Below are 11,265 nucleotides of genomic sequence, written 5' to 3'. Positions count from 1 at the left end.
GCAATGGCGTCAGCCACACGGTCCACTGTCACTGCGCACGAGGATGAGGAGGCAGAGAGTTGCGAATATGCCCGAATTGCGCGCGCACCAGCCTGGATGCGCGCGCGCACACACACACACACACACACACACACACACACACACACACACACACACACACACACAGTGAGAGAGAGAGAGAGAGAGAGAGAGAGAGAGAGAGATATGAGTGGAAGTGGATATACTGGATATACTGTTCAATTCAGCCAAAATAGATATGTTACCAGTTACCACCAGCAAGTGAGAATTAGGATAGTGTACATGCCATCACGCTTTCACCGGCCATTTCTGTGTAGTTATTTGGAGTGATTATGCTACAGTGATATGTAGACCGACATTTGGTTATTGGGGATGGATTTCGGTGACATGATTGCGTTGACAAGTATTTAACGACTTTCATGGAGATGTCGTGTGTACTGTGCTTGACGGCCCCTATTGCATCCGTAAATCTATCCCTTCCTCATCTTTACGCGCGACGGTCATAATAGCAATTGTTTTTCTTGTAGCCGTTGCGCATAAAGACGTGCTGGCAGAAAGACGACAAACACACAAATATTTTTTTAATTTAATTTTTCTCGACTCCTTTCAGTTATCATTTCAAGCAGCATTGAACTGTCCACTCTGTGTGGTTGTTCAAAGGGAAATGACTTAACTTGGTGCCCTCTCGCACTGAAGAGCGCAATGAAGGCATCCCTTGGGGTATCCGCAGTTGAAGCCTTTTTAAAAATTACTCCAACTACAGTAAGACCGCGCTTTCTCCAGCAACCACCTTCACAGCTGTCCCTCCTTTCTTCCATCGTCGTAAAAAGCCCCAAGCAACCAGTTCGTCACTTCAAGGTAGAGACTAGGGTTTAATATTTTTCCCGAAAATGGCATGAATCAAATCCCGGGATCTGACGGCCCATTTCCCGGGAATCCCGGGAAATCCCGTTTTTTTTTTTTTTTCCTTCAAATTTTTTGATCTAGTCATGTACATGCTATAATTCAACTGTTCCTCCCAAACTGGCATTTTGTAAGTTGTTACTGTTTGTATCATTATTGGGAGAAAGGAATTGAGATTAAACTCTCCTATCCACCAACACAATAATAATAAAGTGTAAGATGATAGCCTGTGCGCAGCATGCAGCGCCTATCAATGACGGTGGATTGTTGGTGGAGCTCACGACTTTCACCTTTAAGTTTGATGCAACAGTGGGTTGGCTATTTTCCATTAAGGAATTGTGTTTGAGGTTGTGCGCAAAATCATGGCACATTGTCCTTCACCTGTGGATAGTATACACGTCTACCGCCAGCTTCATGAGAACAATGTTTCACTGTCGGCTACTGTGATAAGCGGTGGGAAATATAGCCTATGCGATGTCAGTGGAGTTCCGTGCATGGGATTTCATCTGGGTCAGTCAGAAATGGCAGTTTGCTTTAGCGCCAGGAATAGTGTTTTTTCAAACAAGAAAACTGGTTCATCATAGGCAGGTATGCATGGCTAAACTGACTTTACCGTTTGCCCAAGTGCTATAGTTTTCCTCTGGTAATAGCACCGGGCGTCACTACAGTTAGGTGACCTCGCGCGCATACTAAACCCATTAAAATATAGGCATAGACTTGAGTGTCTTTCAGAGCAATATGAACCAATCAGCTCGGCTTTGCAACTAAACAAAATACTTTCCTGATGTCTACTTAACTAAAATAAGTTGCATTTTGTCTAATATTTGGAGACATCGCCTTGCCCTTTCTGCAGAGCGATTTTGGGAAGCGCCTCTCTCTCGTTCTCTCTCTGGTTCTCTCGCTCACACACAAAGCGACGCTTGCACTCTTCGCAAGACATATGTCACTTGACTCATCTTGTTGGATAGACCAGCCAAACTCGCAAGCTAGATAGCCAATAGTTTCGATTGTGCTGCTTGGAGAGGAGGCAAAATTGGTACAATTCACCTTTCGCAAAAGCCACGCCCCCTAGTTATTGTTGCTACGTCCGTCAAAAACTTAGAACCAGGCACACGTTTTGGCTGCGTTTCATAGGAAATGTGTGTAGCCTACACTTCTTGTATCCTACACACGCTGATTACTAGAAGCCATATTCAACTGAAATACAACAACTTGATGATGGCGATGTGATGTCTGTAACCAGGACATTTGATACTAGGTGCGATCGAGATGTGTCAACGCATGTATGCGCATTTAGACAGCAATGCACCCTGGGTGGAAAATGCTGCATGACGGTTAGATTTCCTGTCAAACTTCGAAATTTCGTCGACGTTGCGTTGACGAGGTGACATGTCACATGGTGTAAAACTATCGCGGGATGAATGCGGCTGCAGTCAGATCTTGCAACCTCTGCAGTTGCTTATCCCCTTCAACGCTCGTCGGCGGACTGCCTCCGAGGTCACGCGCCCATGAACTGGTTGGTCAACAACTCACTCACGTGTGTATATGGGTCTTGTCTCACACCTCTACACAAGTTTGCGCAGGTCCCCACTTCAGCTCCTCCTCACTGCCTGTCCCCCCACTCCTCACACGTGGTGTGTTAGTAGAGCAAACCGGTTCGAGCTCATCGTCTCGTTCATATTTGTGGCCGACTTTAAATGCCTGTATTTAATAACACCCACATCGTGACAACAAGTTCTCGCTGACGTCCGTTGCGCAACGTCGACGCTCGCAATGAAGTCGTATGGGCTTAGTGCTTGGTGTAAACTGGGACATTGCCGTCCGCCAAGACCTTTGACGGGCTTTGGGCACTGACACTGCGCAGCTCTTGGGCAGTCACACTGGGCGTTTCTCTTCTGTTCACTTTAATGGTTTTAGTTGACAGTTAATATCTTCATAACAAGGTTGGAACAAGCGCAGCCCCATTTCAGTGTTACTTTTTTTGCTGTCACACTCGACGCATAGGGCAATACACAGACACAAACTGGGAAGGAGAGAGGGTGGGGGCTGCTCCGTGGGCTGTGCATTTGGCGCATATTAAACAACGCAACTAGTAGTTTCCCAATAAAATTTGAATCATAATGCCGTGGATCCAATACTATAATATCATATAATATTGTCCTTAAGTCTGAGCGATGCATTGATTATTTGTTTAGGGTACGTTTTCTGCCAGCTAAATGCAAGGGGGAAGGGGGCTATATTAGCAAACAAGACGATTGCACAGTTAGCCTGCTAATTTTAAATATGATCACCTGGAGCTAATAGCCTTCACATGGCTTAATCCATCCCTGTTATCAGTCCGCTTGAGGTTTTTGCTCCGGGAAAGTGAAAAAATGAGGTCCTAATTAATCTTCAGATGGTGTCGGACCCTGACGGTGCCATAGGCACACGTTGTATGTCTCCCTGAAATCGTAGGTTTTAGACGGACCTCGACAAGTTCTACACTCCTTAGTTACCGTTGCTGAGCTCGGATTGGTTGGCGGCCGTTTGTGGGAGGGGTTTTGCGAAAGGCTAATTTAGGCTGCATGAAAGCATACACGTTAACTTTCACGTTGTGCGATGGATGGAGACAAGTTTGGAATCGCTCCCTCTCTCGCCCTCTCTCGCTCACACACACACGCGCGACGTAATTCTCTGCACTCTTCGCAAGACACTTGACTGGTCTTATTGGACCACCCAAACTTGTAAGCTATATAGCCAATAGTTTCGATTGTGCTGCTTGGACTGGATGTATTTAAACTGTTAAAATTTAGGCTGCATTAAAGCATCCACACGTTTCAACTTTCACGTTGTGCGATGGGTGGAGACAAGTTGGGAATCGCTATAAATTAGAGATTTTTTTTTAAACATGGGCTGGCAAGATGTAAATGACCTGCACTGCTTGAAAAAGACGATCGACTATGTGCCTCAGGCATCTTAAATACTAAAAACTAATAGGCGGATGGCGGGCGGATTCGGTTTTGGAAATTGGAGAAAAAACATTAGGGCGGGTGGATGAGAAATTCTGAGAAGCGGTTGCGGATGAAATAATACGTCAACCGCGCACCTCAGACATTAGGTGCGATCGAGTTGTCATCAACGCATGAATGCGCATTTAGACAGCAATGCACCCTGGATGAAAATGCTGCATGACGGTTAGATTTCCTGTCAAACTTCGAAATTTCGTCGACGTTGCGTTGACGAGGTGACATGTCACATGGTGTAAAACTATCGCGGGATGAATGCGGCTGCAGACAGATCTTGCAACCTCTGCAGTTGCTTATCCCCTTCAACGCTCGTCGGCGCTCGTCGGCGGACTGCCTCCGAGGTCACGCGCCCATGAACTGGTTGGTTAACAACTCACTCACGTGTGTATATGGGTCTTGTCTCACACCTCTACACAAGTTTGCGCAGGTCCCCACTTCAGCTCCTCCTCACTGCCTGTCCCCCCACTCCTCACACGTGGTGTGTTAGTAGAGCAAACTGGTGCGAGCTCATCGTCTCGTTCATATTTGTGGCCGACTTTAAATGCGCTGTATTTAATAACACCCACATCGTGACAACAAGTTCTCGCTGACGTCCGTTGCGCAACGTCGACGCTCGCAATGAAGTCGTATGGGCTTATTGCTGCAATGGGCCTGTAGGCCTACTGCTGCTGCTTAAAGGAGCCTGAAGTGTTACCGCTGCTAGATGGCACTGTTGCTTATGTTGCTGGGACAACAAATAGACACGCACTTAATTTTTTTTTCCCGGTTTCCCGTCATGGCTTTCCCGGGAAACGGGAAATTGTTTTGATCAGATTTCCCGGGAATCCCGGGTCCCGGGATTAAACCCTAGTAGAGACATGGGTAACAACGTAGGTTACACATATCTGACCCAAAACAGAGACCCAAAGACAGCGCGACATATCAGTAGCGCGCGCGTGTGTGTGAGTGTGTGTGTCCATATTCTCAACCATCTGCCTCGCGCATATGACAGCGGGCCGCGTTAAGTAAATGTGCAATGATTCAAATGATCCCAATGTGATGTCGCATGCCTTTCAGAGTAGGCTATCCTCACATTATTTCATTAAGCTGCATTTTTTTCCCAGGGTTTCGATGGGTTGGAGTTCGTGTAGCGTAGTCTATAGACAACAATGACATAGTAGAAATGTTCACAATGAGTGTGCAATCCGACCACGTTGTGCGCGCGTGGGTATTTGTTTCCCACTGTGACAACATATTGTGAAAATTAGAACTCAAGCGGACTCAGAGGAGAATATTATGGATGTTAGAGATTTAAAAGTCCATGCATACATTTATCCCTTCGGGTCTAGAATCATTGCTATTACCCTCCGGCAAGGCATGACAACCACTCATCCACCAACCACCGGTTTCTGAGAGAAGTTACTGAAGACTTATCGTAAATTGATTTAGCAAAACCGGAATAAAATATAAGACATTGTGACATGTAATGCATTATTTGGTTTCTGCTGTCGAAGAGGGATGGTTTTGAGGGCACGGTTGTGTTGACAAAGATTTGTGGACTTTGATAGCGTTGTAATTATTGTCTCTGACAGCCACGTGAATCATGACGCCGTCACTACTTTGATTGCGACCAATGCAGCCGAGCTGAGGCGATACACTCCAAGCAGACTTCCTCGCGTCTGAGAACGTACGTACGTACGTCCAAAGGTTGGTCGCGACTTCGGTCGGTCTTGCGTCTAAAGACCAACTTAAGATCAACTCAAGAGCAACTTAAGACCAACTCAAGAGCAACTTACGACCAACTCAAGACCGACTTAAGACGGTTAGCAAAGGCAATAATCGAGAAACGGACTCCGTTTCTCGATTATTGCCTTTGCTAACCGTCTTAAGTCGGTCTTGAGTTGGTCGTAAGTTGCTCTTGAGTTGGTCTTAAGTTGCTCTTGAGTTGATCTTAAGTTGGTCTTTAGACGCAAGACCGACCGAAGTAGCGACCAACCTTTGGACGTACGTACGTACGTTCTCAGACACGAGGAAGTCTTCGGAAATGCTTAGAGTGTCTCCCCTCAGCTCGGCTGCATTGGTCGCAATCAAAGTAGTGACGGCGTCATTCACGTGGCTGTCAGATACAATAATTACAACGCTATCAAAGTCCACAAATCTTTGTCAACACAACCGTGCACTCAACCCTCGTCGACAGCAGAAACCAAATAATGCATTACATGTCACAATGTCTTATATTTTATTCCGGTTTTGCTAAATCAATTTACGATAAGTCTTCAGTAACTTCTCTCAGAAACCGGTGGTTGGTGGATGAGTGGTTGTCATGCCTTGCCGGAGGGTAATATGATTCTAGACCCGAAGGGATAAATGTATGCATGGACTTTTAAATCTCTAACATCCATAATATTCTCCTCTGAGTCCGCTGAGTTCTAATTTTCACAATATGTTGTCGCAGTGGGAAACAAATACCCACGCGCGCACAACGTGGTCGGATTGCGCACACATTGTGAACATTTCTACTATGTCATTGTTGTCTATAGACTACGCTACACGAACTCCAACCCATCGCAACCCTGGGAAAAAAATGCAGCTTAATGAAATAATGTGAGGATAGCCTACTCTGAAAGGCATGCGACATCACATTGGGATCATTTGAATCATTGCACATTTACTTAACGCGGCCCGCTGTCATATGCGCGAGGCAGAGGGTTGAGAATATGGACACACACACACACACACACACACACACACACACACACACACACACACGCACGCACGCACGCACGCACGCGCGCGCGCGCTACTGATATGTCGCGCTGTCTTTGGGTCTCTGTTTTGGGTCAGATATGTGTAACCTACGTTGTTACCCATGTCTCTACCTTGAAGTGACGAACTGGTTGCTTGGGGCTTTTTACGACGATGGAAGAAAGGAGGGACAGCTGTGAAGGTGGTTGCTGGAGAAAGCGCGGTCTTACTGTAGTTGAAGTAATTTTTAAAAAGGCTTCAACTGTGGATACCCCTATGCCTTCATTGCGCTCTTCAGTGCGAGAGGGCACCAAGTTAAGTCATTTCCCTTTGAACAACCACACAGAGTGGACAGTTCAATGCTGCTTGAAATGATAACTGAAAGGAGTCGAGAAATAATAACAAAAAATATTTGTCTGTTTGTCGTCTTTCTGCCAGCACGTCTTTATGCGCAACGGCTACAAGAAAAACAATTGCCATTATGACCTTTACGCGTAAAGATGTGCAGGAAGGGATGATGCACGGAGGGTCCGTCAAACACAGTACACATGATATCTCCATGAAAGTCGTTAAATACTTGTCAACGCAATCATGTCACCGAAATCCATCCCCAATAACCAAATGTCGGTCTACATATCACTGTAGCATAATCACTCCAAATAACTACACAGAAATGGCCGGTGAAAGCGTGATGGCATACTATCCTAATTCTCACTTGCTGGTGGTAACTGGTAACATATCCATTTCGGCTGAATTTTAAATTAAGCGCAGGTGCCTTATCTGCACAACAGTATATCCACTTCCACTTCCACTCATCTCTCTCTCTCTCTCTCTCTCTCTCTCTCTCTCTCTCTCTCTGTGTGTGTGTGTGTGTGTGTGTGTGTGTGTGTGTGTGTGTGTGTGTGTGTGTGTGTGTGCGCGCGCATCCAGGCTGGCGCGCGCGCAATTCGGGCATATTCGCAACTCTCTGCCTCCTCTCCCTCGTGCGCAGTGACAGTGGACCGTGTGGCTGACGCCATTGCGAAGTTATTTGGCGCGATTTTATTGTGCAGTGATATGTACAGCGACATTTGGTTATTGGGGTGGATTTTGGGGGCATGATTGTCTTCACAGGTATTTAACGACTTTCATAAAGATGTCATGTGTAGCCTACTGTGTTTGACGCACCTTTCAATCTTCCTGCACATCTTCAGGCACAATGCTCATAATGGCAATTATTAATCTTGTGGCCTACGTTGGACGTAAGGACTTGCTGGCAGGAAGACGGCATACACAACCAAATATATTTAAAATTGTCTAATTATTGGACATTTTGTGTGGTAAAAGTTAGACGCTTGTGCACTTGGTGGCAGTAATCAATCACTGTCACTTGAACTCTGCCTGAACCTGCCCCAAAACGCTGAAATGTCAGGAGCAAGACCAACTTAAGAACAACTTAAGAACAACTTAAGACCAAGCCGGAAGACTGTCTTACGAGCGACTTAAGACCTTGGTTACAACGTTGGTCTTAAGAACGAACAAAATGGCTAACGTCGTTAGCAAAGGCACTGTCGAGAAACGACCCCCTGCTCGGAGGTCCACTGGGTGTCCTCCTCCATGGCACTTCATCTCAAGAAGAAGAAGAAGAAGGACCTGTCTTCAGCTCTGTCATCACTATTTTCTAAATACATTTCATTTTCTCAGACCTATGACCAGACCTAACCAAACTAGGTCTACACAACTTGAGGGTGATCTGATGTCCGTTCCTGAGGTGAACTAAATTGGCCCAACCTTCCTCAGAAGATTATTGACATGGATGATGGTTACGTCCTTCACATCCATCCTCTTCCCAGTGAAGAGGTTTTCCTAGAAGTCATTAACAAACACAGAGTGGGGGAGGACTAATGACAAATGACTGCTAATACCAATAACACATGTACAGGGCCACTGACAGCATTGGCCAGGCCGGGGATGAAGTCATTTGAGGGGTCCCTCACCTAATACATGCAATGTATACAGAAACCAAATCTGCTCACCCCCACAACCCCACCCCCCTGGGCCTGGGACAACTGACCCCGTTGTCCTCCTGTCGGCTGCCGTGCACCCTTGAATTTGGTTTATGTCTACAACTTAAGGGTATTTGTGATTACTTATATTGTTCATCATTATGCACACTGATCGCACAAATATTAGAAGTAAACATGAATCATCTTTTTAAATCAAAGTACACGCATCTCATGTTTATTATGTTTAAAAGTTACAAGAAGGTTGCAAGGGGGTGGAATACTCAGATTTCTAATGTTCTCCATCAGTGCTTAAAAAAAATAGCCAAATTGTTTATTATTGCTTGCTTTCAAATGTTCACTTGTAGAGAGTTACTTGTGCACAATCCCTGGTGCTGAACAAAAAGATTACGAGAGGTCGAAACGTCATTGCCATTGAATGAATGAATAAAAAGAAGAAAAAATAACTTAAAGAAAAAAATCCAAAGGAGAGTGCGAACCTTGTGTAACCAAGTGGAACTTTAGATGTTAATTTTCCTAAAACAATGACTCATCAATATTGATAATTGTAATTGCACGACTACGCCACTGGGGGAATTTCGCCACCCAGAGTATACCTTGACTCCAATGACACCAAGGCACAACAGGTTCGGATAAACGTAGACAGAGACGTGTACTTCTTGTTTCAAAATAAAAATCTTTTCTTTATTAACATATATTTAAAATAAGAAAATGAACATACATTAAAACTCCTGCACCGCCTAAAACAAAAAGGGGACAGGATTGTGCAGAGGGGGGAGGTCTGAGGTTCCTATGGTAGAACTCAACCAGACGATCAGTGCAGGTAACCCGTGTCTACAATATTCCTATTTACACATTTGCGCATAGGCATAGGCTACCACGGCAAGCAAGTGATTCAATCAGTAAGTCTTTCCACTGCAAGCAAGTGATTCAATCAGTAAGTCTTTCCACGTCAAGCAAGTGATTTAAACAGCAAGTCTTTCCACTGCAAGCAAGTGATTCAATCAGTAAGTCTTAACACCGCAAAGGTGATCTCAAACTGTGCACGTCACCCCTAAAGCTACAATAAGTGCGTAAGGAGACACGGGGCTTGCACTGAAAGCGGTGGGAGAATAGAGCTTTAACAGGGTAAATATATTGCCTAGGTAGGCCTACTAACAGCAGTAATACTAGTCAGACCAGGAGAGGGAGGAAGGCGGCCGGGCGGAAATTAAACAAACAAAAACAAACATAACAGAAAAGCAAAACTAATTGAGCAGGGACAAAACAGCAGTACGCAATGTTGCCGACCCTCGACGGCACACTCTCAGCACAGGTGGACAGAGTGTGAGTTAGGTACGGACAGGTCGCACACCAAGGGAGAATCTCAGGCTCACCTAGAGATTAACATGGTAGTGAATACACTGTTCTGAAGGTTGAGCAAACACACATCATAAATAATCACACAAACACGTACCTCCACATTGACAGACATGGATTCACAACTGGGGCTGGCCATCCCAGGATCTCTGACTAGCTCAGCCAGAGCGCGGCGTTCGCCAGCACAAAATCCCACACACCGGGAGAGCTCCAGCTAACCGCTCACTTTCAGCTGTTTTTATAAAACAATGGGCTAGCCGCCACTTACTGCGGAGCCACTCAGTAGCTAGCTGAGTCTGTGACGTCAGACTAGTATGGGAGCTGACAAGGGACAACGCTCACCTTGACCGTAGACAGGTCTACCATGTTACATTTTCTCCCAGCTTTTTTTCATCGGCGCCCTGACGATGGGCTAGCTTTCCACACCCAGGATTCAGGTCACAATGGGCCTATGCACACAGGCAGGCAGACTCTTACACAAGCATGCACATACAATAAGCAGTCACACTCACACACTGGTACCCCCATAGTCAGGCAGGCAGGTATGCTCCCCCACAATCATGCGCACGGGCAGTCGCGCACCTACAGGCAGACAGGCACACAGTCACCCCATCGCGCACACACACACCCTACAATGCACCAAGAGAATTGAACAGCATCATCATACACACACACAAGCATACACACACACAGTGCAAGAGGACCCAAGTTGGAGGTTGGAGAGGCATGGACATGTCCCTTGAGCCCGGCAGCGCTCCGCTGGCACGGCCACTACTCAGTCCAGGGGACGGCAGACCTCCTGTTGGCCGACGAGGGGAGGGTCTCCCATTGCGCCCCGATTGGGCTACCGGCGAGGGCTGCGGCGGAGCAGGGACCCATTGCCCGTCACAGTTCCGGGCCAGGTGGCCGGGCTGCTGGCATCGCCAACACACCTTGGGGCTCCCAGGCGACCCTGCTTGAGGCCGCTGCAGCAGCTCCACCCACTGCGACAGGAGATGGATCTGTTCCCCCTGCCGCCTTGCCATGTCCTTCAGCTCCAACAGTCCCTCATAGTCTTTCTCCATCTTGTGCAAGGACGGACACCACCTCGCCCCCTCTCAGGCAACCCAAGACTCGGTGGGTCGTTGTGGAGATTCCGGTCCCCCGCCGAGCCCACTGCTGTTTTGCCCCTGCACTGCCCCTTTACTCAAATAAAAACGAAAAAACAAAAACCTAACAAACAAAAAGCACGTCTCTGTACGCTATCCTGCCGA

Source organism: Engraulis encrasicolus, chromosome 14 (assembly GCF_034702125.1).
Source record: "Engraulis encrasicolus isolate BLACKSEA-1 chromosome 14, IST_EnEncr_1.0, whole genome shotgun sequence".
Lineage (NCBI taxonomy): Eukaryota > Metazoa > Chordata > Actinopteri > Clupeiformes > Engraulidae > Engraulis > Engraulis encrasicolus.
This window is presented reverse-complemented; position numbering follows the sequence as displayed.